At 37.0% G+C, this 11,977-nt stretch overlaps 1 pseudogene; it reads right to left on the reverse strand.

Moving 5' to 3' along the window:
• On the reverse strand, positions 2,749–3,274 carry LOC109131007 (annotated as a pseudogene).

Here is an 11,977-nt window from a genome sequence, read left to right on the forward strand (position 1 = left end):
AAAGGGTGGGGACCAGGATTCGAGGAACGCTTGGCGCACCAATAACCTACTGATGAATTTGGATATCCACAGTGATGGGTTAAGATCGATGCCCTGCAAGGCCAGCTTGGAGTCTATTTGGGCGGCTAGTGGTGGGATAGTGGGGTCAACGGACGGTCCGTTGGGGCAGCTAGCGGTGGGCTAGTGGGGTCCGCGGGACGAGTTGTCATAAATACATATAACTTCAAGGGTAAAACACCAAATATACTTCAAAAATATTAATATAGATTTAGGAAACAAAATATGTTGTGATACTATTTATGGAAATTTTTGAGGAGTTAATGTTGTAAATAAAAATTTGAATAAGTAAAACTAAAAGGCATGATTGTTTATGTTTTGTTATAGTAACAGAAAATTTCCTCTCTCTTTTTAATATATTATTTTCTATGTTTGATATAGAGATATGAATTGAGAAAACAAAGTGACATAAAATAAAATTTGACAAATTTTAAACTTTATAAAAATTGATTTGAAGAAATAGAATAACTAAAAACTTGGATTATTTATTGCTGTTAGTCTAGTTTCGAAATTCGATAATTTTTTTTTTTGAAATAAAGCGACAAGCGCCAACATTTATTTTGGGCCGTAGATTTTTTGTTGGTAATGTAATAATTTAGCCTCTTTGAATGATGTGGTCCATATTATGTACGCTGTTTTTGCTACGTACACAGACGCATACATACGTATAAAATCAGAAATTGGCACACAATTTTATATTTTTCCCTTTGCTAACTGTGTGAGATATTTGGATACGGTAGAGCACCTCCAATGGCAAACACCTAATAAAAAATTTATTTATATTTATAATTGAAAAAATGCAAAAAAAAATTCAAACATTTATGAAAATGTTTTATTCTTTTACATAGTTCAACTAGATACGGACCCGCACGTGGAGATGTTTTCATAAGTTTTTTTTATTATTTTTAAAAGAAATTGTTATATTGTTGTTAATTAGAAATTTGTTTTGTGTGTTTGCTGAAAGTTTTTTTGTAAAAATATTATATTACAAATAGTATGTATAGTTGTAAAATCATTTTCTGGTTTCTCTGTTTGTAGTTTATTTGTGATTGTTGCATATTGTATATTTGCCTACTGATTTATTGTTTGGATTTTTGGGTTTAGTTTTGTTTACCCAATCTCATTATGATGAGATTTTATGGATCAGGTTTAATAAATTTTAGGCCCATATTTTACATTACCTCTTTATTTTTGTTATTTCACAGAAAAAGTTACATACAATGCACAAATGGGCCTCAAGTTTTAATTGAATGGTCCACGGAAAAACCTGTGGGAAGTTTAATTACAAAAAATTGAGAAGATGAACAGCTTTAATTTTTACAGAAAAAACCGACTGATAGGTATTGCTCTTTTCCTACCCAATTCTTTCAATCAATCATGTTTAGCATCGAACTCATCTGCTAGTTAAAGTAAATATCGGAACAAATATCGATTAGGTAAGCAGATATTTGTTTGTGAACAACAAACATTTAATTTGTATCATTATATGGTAAGATTCGAATTTTGTAATTCAGTTTTCATTAAATTATTGAAGAGTTTGGGTAATATTCTTTGTTTATATGTGGATACTTTCATGTTCGTACCAAGTTTTTTCAGAAATATAGTTTAATTTGTAGACAATTTTTCTCGATGTCCAGAAATTTATTGTCATGTTTGCCCAGAAATAAAAAGTTATAGTTATTTGATCAGATACGATTGTAAATAGTTTAATTTTCCGTTTAATTTGTTAAATAGATTAGATCCTGTATTTGATTGTTCTTACATGTTTTGTTTACAACTCCCTTTTAAAATACACTTTCTGATTTCATTTCTTTGTTCTATATATCCAATTATAACCGACACTGGCGAAGAAGAAGATACTTACAGATAAGATTGTGTTACGATATTCATTAAATATTTATTTTGTCTAACCTCTTCATATTTGTAATTGCAATCTGTGCATATGTGTATAGGTAAATCATTGGTCAGAATCACAACCAGAGCCCAGTTAATGTTGTTGTTTAAGTTACTGCAAGATCGAGAATCAGTTTGTAATTCCGGTAAGCTCTATGATCAAATCTATTATACGTTTCATTTAGCTAGTTTTTATATGTTATGTTTTATGTTTAGTAAAGCTTATTCTAACAAAGTGTGTGATATGCAGGTACATTCTAAAAGTTGGTGGAGTATGACGGTTCAACATAGACGTGCTTAGATGAGAACTCTGTTAACTATGTTAATCGGTTAGTAATTTTTTACTTTATCTTCATATCTATAGATATTTCAGACTTAAGAAGTAGGAGTTACTTGAATGGAATAGAACTTTCATATGATTATTTAACAGCGTATGAAATAACAAATTTCTCAGAAATTGAAAACTCTGTCACAATGCTATCTGGAAAAATCGATTGTTGGCTAAAATAGATGAAAAATAGATTGTTGGCTGAAACCATCTGACATCTAGATTCTTGTCATATTCCCTTTCTACTTTCTGCCTACACTTACTTCAAACTTCACACCATAAAACTCCTTACATGTAACCCATTTCGAAACTTCTGTCTTTCCAACATAATCAGCTTTCTCCTTTTCGGTTTTCTCATAAGCAGCCCCTGTAACAAAATGTAGAAAACCGTTAAAAACATAAAACTGAAACACACTCAAGGATTTTACTTAATTTCATCTATTATGTAAAAAACATTAATTATAATGATTAATTTCCCTTTTTCCGCTGAAATCTAAAGGTTTTTGAAAACTTCTTTGAAGACTACATTCATTGTCCTCTTCTGCGGTTTCCCATCCTTGTCAACAATAAGGATCTATAATCCTTTCTTAGAAGTTACTCTAGAGAGAGCAATATACAGTTGGCCGTGAGAGAAACATGGTCTGGGTAAATATAGACCAACGTTTTCGAGAGACTGTCCCTGACTTTTGTTTATGGTCATGACAAAAGCAACAGCTAACGGGAGTTGTCTTCTCCTCATCTTAAAAGGAAGCTTGGTATCTGACGGTGTTAGCAGTACCGTGGAATCAAGACTTTATCTCCAACTCTATCACCCATGATAATAATAGCTTCCAGAACAAACTCGGCCATTTGTGTAATTTGTAACCTATTACCATTCGTTAAGCCACCCCTTGCATCAATGTTTCGAAGAAGCATAACTGGATATCCTACTTTCAACCTGATTCTACGATTTGGAATTCCAGTAACCTTAATACTGTTTAAGAATTCATGAGTCATCACAGGATTGGTGGCTGAGCGAGTATCAGATGGATCTATAGAATCTGAACTTAGGTAAATTCGTTCTTCACCTACATTCATATAAATGTGATTAGTGAATTTGAAATTACAAATAAGATTAATAAAATGATAAGAAGAGAAAACCTTACTAACCATCTAGTTGGTCAAGCATATATTCATTGATTATGCACACATCTTAATTGGTTGGACACAAAATAGCTCTCTTTTGGAAGAACTTCGGATCTTTTTCATCCTTTAATTTTGTTGTATCTCCATAAACTTCTCTGCTTATTGCTTTAATAGGATCATCAGCTTAAGTTATTAGAAACTCATCCGGAATATCAATCATAACTTCTCCATCATTAGGCTCTGAAATTTTCCCATCACCAACAGCCATAATCCACTCAGTTAATTCTTTGATATCCCTAGCCGCAGAAGGACTCAAATCAGGAGCGTCTAGATGCATATTTTTTGTCAGCTTTAAAACTCTACAGCTATCCCAAATATAAGATGCATTTAACGCCGCCATACATATCTCTGCACGTCTGCCACCCTGTATGACAGGCAAAACCTATCTGAAATCACCTCTGAATACAACAACTTTACCACCAAAAGGTTTGTTCCCTCCATATTTAATAATATCACTCAAACATCTATCCAATGACTCAAAGCAATGCTTGATCATCATTGGAGCTTCATCCCAAATAATTAAAGATGCTTCCTCCACTAAATTTGCATGATTTTTTCCAGATTTAATATTACATACGCTAATTCATGAGGGTTTAATGGGATACTAAACCTAGAGTGAGCTGTTCTGCCTCCTGCTAACAGTAAAGAAGCTATTCCACTTGAGGCGACGTTGAGTACTATGGACCCTCTTAGTCTAAGTCCAGCAGACAGTGTATTATATACAAAGGTTTTCCCAGTTCCTCCAAAACCGTATACAAAGAATACACCTCCGATGTCATTATCAACAACATCCATAATTTCAGAATATATGTTCTTTTGCTCCGCAGTCATCTGCAACAACCAAGCATCATGTTTTCTTTTTTGATCTTCCCGATCATAATTCTTTTCATCAAAAATCTGGACATTGGTGTCATCCATCAATTCTTCAGGCAACTGAGGCATAGTTGTAAACGTCGTGAGAGATGTACCATTGCTTTTCAAAATCGTATCAATATCCTGCAAAGCGAGTCTCTGCTTATCTTCATCACTTAGCACTAACTCTATAGGTCACAAAAATAAAAAATAATATTAATTTCGATATAGTACGTTATTTAAATTATTAGGTTCAAAAACTTGTTTGCTTTGGCCAGAAACTTTAATCTATTAGTTACGAATTAATAGAAAGCAAATTTATACCTGGTATGTTGAAGTAATCTCTTCTTTGCTTTTGAAAATCATCTGAAAGTAGTTCCCAACAATTTTGCCAAACCAATTCTGGCTGCAACAAATTGAACAACTGCAGCATAACAACAAACATGCGACGAAAAAAATTTCCAGAAGCCCAGAAACTTGTTCTCACTATATCGTCTATATATTCTTGATCGTTGTCCAGAAAACCTAGAGCATAACATGCCTCTTTGTATGTAGGATAAACAACACCCTTCACCATTTTTAGATCTTCAAAATTCTGTGGACCTAGTTGCACAGTAAGAAGCACTCGTAGGTAGTAGCCATCTTCGCAGCTAATTAGTAAATAAAAATAAAATAAATCTTAGACTAAATTCAATTCTAAAATTTCAAAGGCAACGTTTTGGTCCCCGGCAACAGCGCCAAATTGATCAAAGGTCAATTAAAACCCAATGTGTACTCCACCACAATCTAGTGGTATCGTTATAACACTTCAGGATCGAATCCACAGAGACCAAGCAATTGCACTATGAAATTATCAAGATCAAATATAGCTAAGACAAAAAAAGTTTGTGTTTGAAAGTCACTAACAAAGCAGTAAATAAAAGAGTGTTTTAAATCAATAAATAAAAGCATTGGGTGCAGGGAATCGTTAGGGATTATGATCACGAATTTAGATGATTAGATAGGGATGTATTAAACACAATTCTTGAACTTAAATCATGTTTGTAAAGCTATCCTACTTCCGCAGCGATAACTATCTAAGCAATGAATTTAATAAATCCGAAACTTCCGTTTGAATCCAGCAAATCAAGCAAGCATTTATAGGTTCAGGTTTGATTAGTTCACAAGATGCCTCAACTTCAACTTCTGTTGGCTAAGGTCCATTTTGCTCACCTAAGTTCTTTTCCAGCAACTCAACAACACTTTTGGTGTCACGATGAATTAAACCTAAGATCTTAATCTAGGTGATCAATCTAGCTTAAGCATTAAGAACAACAATAGATGAAGAACAATAAGATCAATCCCAAATCTAACAAACCTAGCATCAATTAATCATAGAAACCATTCTGAAACCCTAAACCCAATTGAGAAACTACTCAGACATGGAGAAACAGAAACATCAAATCAAAGATGAATAAGACATAATTCAAAATTGCAAAAGAAATAGAAAATAAGGTTTAGAAATCTTCTCCAAAGTGTCAAGAAGGATTAGAGATTTTCTCCTTTAGCTCTCAATATAAAATAGTCTCAGAAAAATAAAGCTAATGTCTTTGGAGGCCGAGCCTCTAACTTAAATATCAAAATAAAACCCTAAAAGTCGGTTTAAAACGAAAAAGGAAAACTTGCTTCGGGTACGGGACTGGTCGGCCGATCTCGGATGCTTTTCAGCGTTTGCTCCATCTGCTCGCTAATTCGATCGGTCTTCAACTAGCTTAGCTCCAAATGTATGCTTTCATCCCGAAAACACTTAGATTCCTTCCAAAGTATCCTAGAACCTGTAAAGACTCACAAAAGACTAAAAAGATTCTAAAAGCACACTTGGACCTAATAAAAGACTCAAAACAAATATAAAACCTATGGTTAAAATCCTATAAAATGCAGACACATCAATTCCCCCGGACTTGAATCTTTGCTTGTCCTCAAGCAAGAACAAACAAAAACTCAGGAACATAGAAAATGTTTGAAAGTGAAAACTCACATATTGTTGGGAACCTCTTCTTTGCACTCTTCATCACATCAAATTAAGAACTACTCTATGTAGTTTACCCATGATTAGGATCAACACTCCCTACTCTGAACTCCACAACCTTAAAGAACCTTCATCATCCCCATTGTTGTCTCTCTAAATCAGATTAGTGAAAATGTGTGGTCTCGCCGAGGGAATATCGATCACCGAACTTATTGAATCCTTCAATCTTTTAATGCCCAAGACTTCCTTCATATGCTCCCTTTCCTCTCTCTTTTCTCACTTCAAAAGGATTGATTTCTCCCTAATTTTCTAGGGTATCATTGTATTTTTTTAATCAATACTTTGCTCTTTTCTTGTGGACAGTTTTTCATGAATTTCGAAGGATGCACGGGTTTACGCACAACCCTCGCTTCACTTCTTTTATTACCTATATCCTCTTCTTCTTATCTTTTCATTCTTTTTTTTTCGAGTATTGAAGGGAAGAGAGAGGGGAAGCATACTTTGTGGGAAGATGCATGTCTTGTATTGCTTAAGGGACGAGTCTTGTTAGATGTATACCAAGTCCCAAGGCAAGAAGTTAGATCCGGTTAAGTCCTTTCAAAGCTAGAGACAACATCATATCATAAGAGTGTTCTCTTCGGTGAGGGTCTTTTGGGGTGTGTTGAGTCTGCTCATGTTCATTCCAAGCTTCATTCTAAAATCAAAAGTACTAAAGAAAACATAAGAGTGTTAGTTCAAAGCAAGAGATTCCTAGAAAAGGTCATGGTTTCCAACATTTTTTTTTAGACTCGATAAAATGACTCAAATAAAAGAAAAACCAAAAGAAAACAACCAAAGAAAACGACATTAGGAAATCAGAGAGATCCCTCCCCCAGACTTACTTCGCACCGTCCTGGTGTGAAAGCAAAACCAAGAAAAGAACGAATCCCACAAAAAAAATAAGAAAAAAATGAAAAAGAAAAAGTAAGGACAAGAAACAAAAACCGGTGATCTCGCATCTGGTGTTGGAGTGAGGATGGCAAGGGTGGGGACCGACCAGTCTTGGGCTGGGATCGATCGATCTGCAACATTATTGAACTTAGAGACACCCGCAGAAAACCACCGGGATCGATCGATCTTTAAGGAGGACTGATCGATCCTAAACTCCTAGAAAAAAATATTTCGCATCTTCTGCGTTTGGTACCTGTTCCTAAAAACATTTAACACCGGACGTGATTTCACCGTAATAAATCCTAAAAACAAAACCAAAATCCTAAGACAAATAAAAATTAAAGGGTAACCAACCACAAACCCCATGGGTTGCCTCCCATAAGCGCTTGTTTAAGGTCTATAGCTTGACCATGGTTTCTGGTGTCAAGTGATGGGAGGATGAGAACTCATATCAGAACAAGCTCGCTAATTCGTCAGCTTAAGCTCCAAAATCATTTTCAGCATACCATCCACTGCTTCTTGGCCTTTCTCTTTAAACTCCGGAGTGAGGATGGCTTAAACTTTAGAGAAAGGCCGAGATATTCCTTTGCACTTCACCTTGTACTCAATGGTGTCTCTAACATATTTCTGGGATACCAAGGTTATGTGAAGATCTGGTATTACTCTCTCTATCTTCGGCTTGTCTCTCTTCTTAACCTTCTTAGACCTCTTCTCAAGAGAATGAGTGTCTCCATCCAGGACTTCGTTGACCTCATTCTTATCACCATTCTCTCCCATGATCATGACATCCACCTTCTTCTCATGTTCTACAACTAGACAAGAGCCATGTCGTATAGCTTCATTTGCAGTGATTGCGTTGTAGAAGACTTTATCATCAATGTTAGAGAAAGTTATCCCCTTATTAGGCTAGTCAAAAACTGCTCCTACTATTGCTAGGAAAGGTCTCCCAAGAATCAAAGGCATAGTAGAACCCTCGCTCATTTCCACAACATGAAAATCTGTAGCAACCAAGAAACTCCCAACTCGAACATCTAAATTGTTAATGAAGCCTTGTGGAGTCATGGTGACAGCATTTGCAAACTTTAGAGAGACCTTAGAAGCCTTCATATCATCAATCCCCAACTTCTCTGCAACAGCCTTAGACATTACGTTCACACTGGATCCAGTATCACAAAGGGAACGCTCAAAGTTCACTCCTAAGATGGAGCATGGAACAACAAATTTTCCTGGATCTTCTAACTTAGGTAGTCTTTGCAAAACTGGAGCATGAATGTTCTTCTCTCGAGCCAAGAACGCCTTAACCTCCACCAAATCCTTTTCTTCAACCACAACATCATTGTAAACCTTCTTAAACAAAGAGATATGCTTTACTGCCTCTGTAAAGGGAATGTCAGCGATGAACTCACTCATAACTTCTTTGTACCGAGCATACTTCTTTTCATCTTCTCATGTATTCTTGGAAAAGGAATTTGTGGCCTATAGGATTTTGGTTCCACATGAAGTGACTCCCTAGAATCTGCATCAGGAATAACTGAGCTGGGTTTTCCCATACTTGCCACAGGGACCGACTGGTCTGGACGTCTGGACGTGGAGCGGTCGATCTGGGACTTTTTGAAACAGGTTCTGCGTCATTGACGGGATCGATCGATCTATAAGGGGGATCGGCCGATCCAACGTCTCTGGGGATCAGACTCGAATTATCAGAATAGATGGGACCGGTCGGTCTAGTCTCAGGATTGATCGATACCATCTCTACGGAAGCCAAACATGAGTTGATAACAGCACAACTCGCCCATCTTCGATCCCACCATGGAGTGTTATAGCATTGCATGACTACTTGTTCTTAGAGCTAGAAGAAATAGCAGAGACTCTCTTATAAATGGAATCAACACGTCAACTCAACCTCTCAAATTTCCCATTCAAATCATTGTACATGCTATCAATCTTGACATTAATCTCAGCACAACTTTTCTTATGACCCTCCAGCAGTGCTTGCATCATCAATTCGAGTTTCTTATCTTGTGGAGCTGCAGATGGGGCTTAGTATCCTTGGACATTTAAGCTATCCACACCCAAAAGTACAGCACCACCGGCCAACCTGGCACCAACACTACTCAAACCGGCTCCACGTGCTCCACCGGTACCACTACCGGCCATTGTTGCATTGCTGCATTGTTACATTTTGAATGAAAACAGGTGATTTGGAGCCTAAAAAGAGCAAGAATGAGGAGTCACCCAAGCATGTACCCGAAGGTGTGATTGTGCAGAAGAACAACCCGAGGCCTCAGCCCAAGCCCTACCCGATCCGGTAAAAGATTGCTTGCATTGTGTACCCTGGTCATGTAGTTCTTTATTTCTATTTGCTTATTTATGTTTACCTTAGGTTGTTAGATAAAACCCCATTATTGCTTGGCTTAACTTGCATTGCTTTGATTGCATCTTATCTGTTAACAAACAACCATTTGGATTGATAACCTTTTGTACTGCAACTGCATAGGGAATTGATACCCTTGTGTAAAAACCTACTATCAATAAACCAGCATTAACCCAACATAAATAGCGGAAGACATATCAAACCAACTCCAATATATTAAAATACAATACCATTCATAACCAATATAAACCAGCAACCTAGCATACTTCTCACTAGGTTCCAACAAGATTAACATGAACACAACTCAATAACTGAGACCATAGGTCATCCTCCTCCTCATCGTCATGATTCCACATTGCATATTACCTACACCACAAACAACAGTTGAGATGCGTAAGTATTATCACAAATACTTAGTGAGGCAATCCTCCCATCTACTAAGCTATACACACAACCAATTAAGGTCATACACAAGAAACAACACAAAAACAGCCAAACCAGACAATCGGAAACCAGAACTGCGTTCACAGGCACCTGGTGTCGGTCGACACCACCAGACTACACCACTTCGGTAACAAGATTTCATTTGGCGACATCAGATGGTGTGTCGAATGACACCAAAACTCTACAACACCTCCGTTGATGATCTCTACCATCAATCAATCCTAAAACTCCACCAAATCATCTCCCACTATGACACATCCAATAATAGCCGCACACGCACCACAAAAGCACAAAAAACAGAAGGGAATCATTTATATACTCACCAAATCAATGATTCATAGACTCGGTAAATAAGTCTTTAAATCCTTTGGTACGTAGCAAACCGGCCGTCAGATATGGATGGGCCCACGAGCCAAGAGTGGATGTTGAGAACACTAAAAAAGGTGGGCCCATGGACCGGGAGTGGACATGGGGCCCACTAAGAGAGATGATCGTCGGGTGGGGGGGGGGGTTATAAGCAGTATCAAAGGTAAGACCAGCCGAGCATGGAGTCAAGAGGGTTCACATCGTCAAGGGATGATGGTCTTGGTGAGCAACGATGATATTGCAGTCTGTAAGTGGAGGTGAATAATGACACCCTCTATTTAGGAAATACGGTGGTGCATCTAGAGATATTTAAAAAAGTTGAGTTGGCCATCTATATTACCAAATTGCACTTATCTTTTCGATCAAAGGTCCTAAGAAAACTCCACAGTTAAGCTTGCTTATGCTGGATTAGTTTCAAGATGGGTGACCTTCCGGAAAGTGATTTGTTGGAATTGGGAGAGTGATGAAAAAACACAGTTAAAGATCATGTGGTGACTTATAGGGTCGGTAACCAACTCTTTAAAGCCTTCCAGACGTAGCAGGTAAAGGATTTGTTGGGCACACAGACTGGGAGTGGATCTGGCGCCTATTATTAGAGGTGCGCCCATGGGCCATGACTAGACATTGGGCCCACTAATATATGATAATCCCTTGCCCAACAAATTCTCCAGCTGCTTCTTCATCTCTACAATTTTTGCTGGAGCCATCTTGTACAGAGCCATTGAAATCGGCATCGTCTCTATTTCCAACTCAATCGTAAAAGGATCTGACCAAGATGGTGGTAACTCATGCAACAACTGAAACACATCCTCAAACTCTTGAAAACATCGAATATCATCTACGGCAGCCTTTTCAAAAGATTCTAACATAACTGCTCCAAGCTCGTCTTTGACTCCGACATAAGGCACCAAAGGTCAAAAACACAAATACAATGAGCAATAAATAAAAAAATACATACAATCACAGAAAACACAAAGGAATAGAGATCTAATAGCTTAGATAAGCGTTGGTCATGAACTCACCTCTAAGACAAGAAGGTTATGACTAACCACGAACAAAAACAACATCACATCAAGATTCTTCCACGCCCCTATTCTCAAATCTCCACTTTCAAGGATAGATTTCTCTAGAACAGGCACATAAAAGCTTCAGGAACAGACGTAGAACTTCTTCTTCTTTCTTTCTCAGTGGGGGACGAAAGTGGCTAACAAAGCATTAAACTTCAAGTTTTCTCCCTTATAAACAAAGAGCCATAGGGTTCCCATACCCAATCCGCACAAACCAGACGACTTAAAACTAAAATGGCTAACCACAATTTGTTGGTGTTGATCGATAGCCACCCCAAACCTTCCTTTTGGTTTGCAGGTGTTATAATTATCCTTGTATCATGTAAGTATCATATATGTTTTAAATTGTGTATGAGTTCCTTTTGCTTTGGTTGTTTTGACTATCTTTTTTATTATTTCCCCTGTACAAAGTTTTACTTTTAGCTGTTTTAATTAAAAATTGTACCCAAAAAAAAAAAAAAAAAAAAAAAAAA

Source organism: Camelina sativa, chromosome 19 (assembly GCF_000633955.1).
Source record: "Camelina sativa cultivar DH55 chromosome 19, Cs, whole genome shotgun sequence".
NCBI lineage: Eukaryota > Viridiplantae > Streptophyta > Magnoliopsida > Brassicales > Brassicaceae > Camelina > Camelina sativa.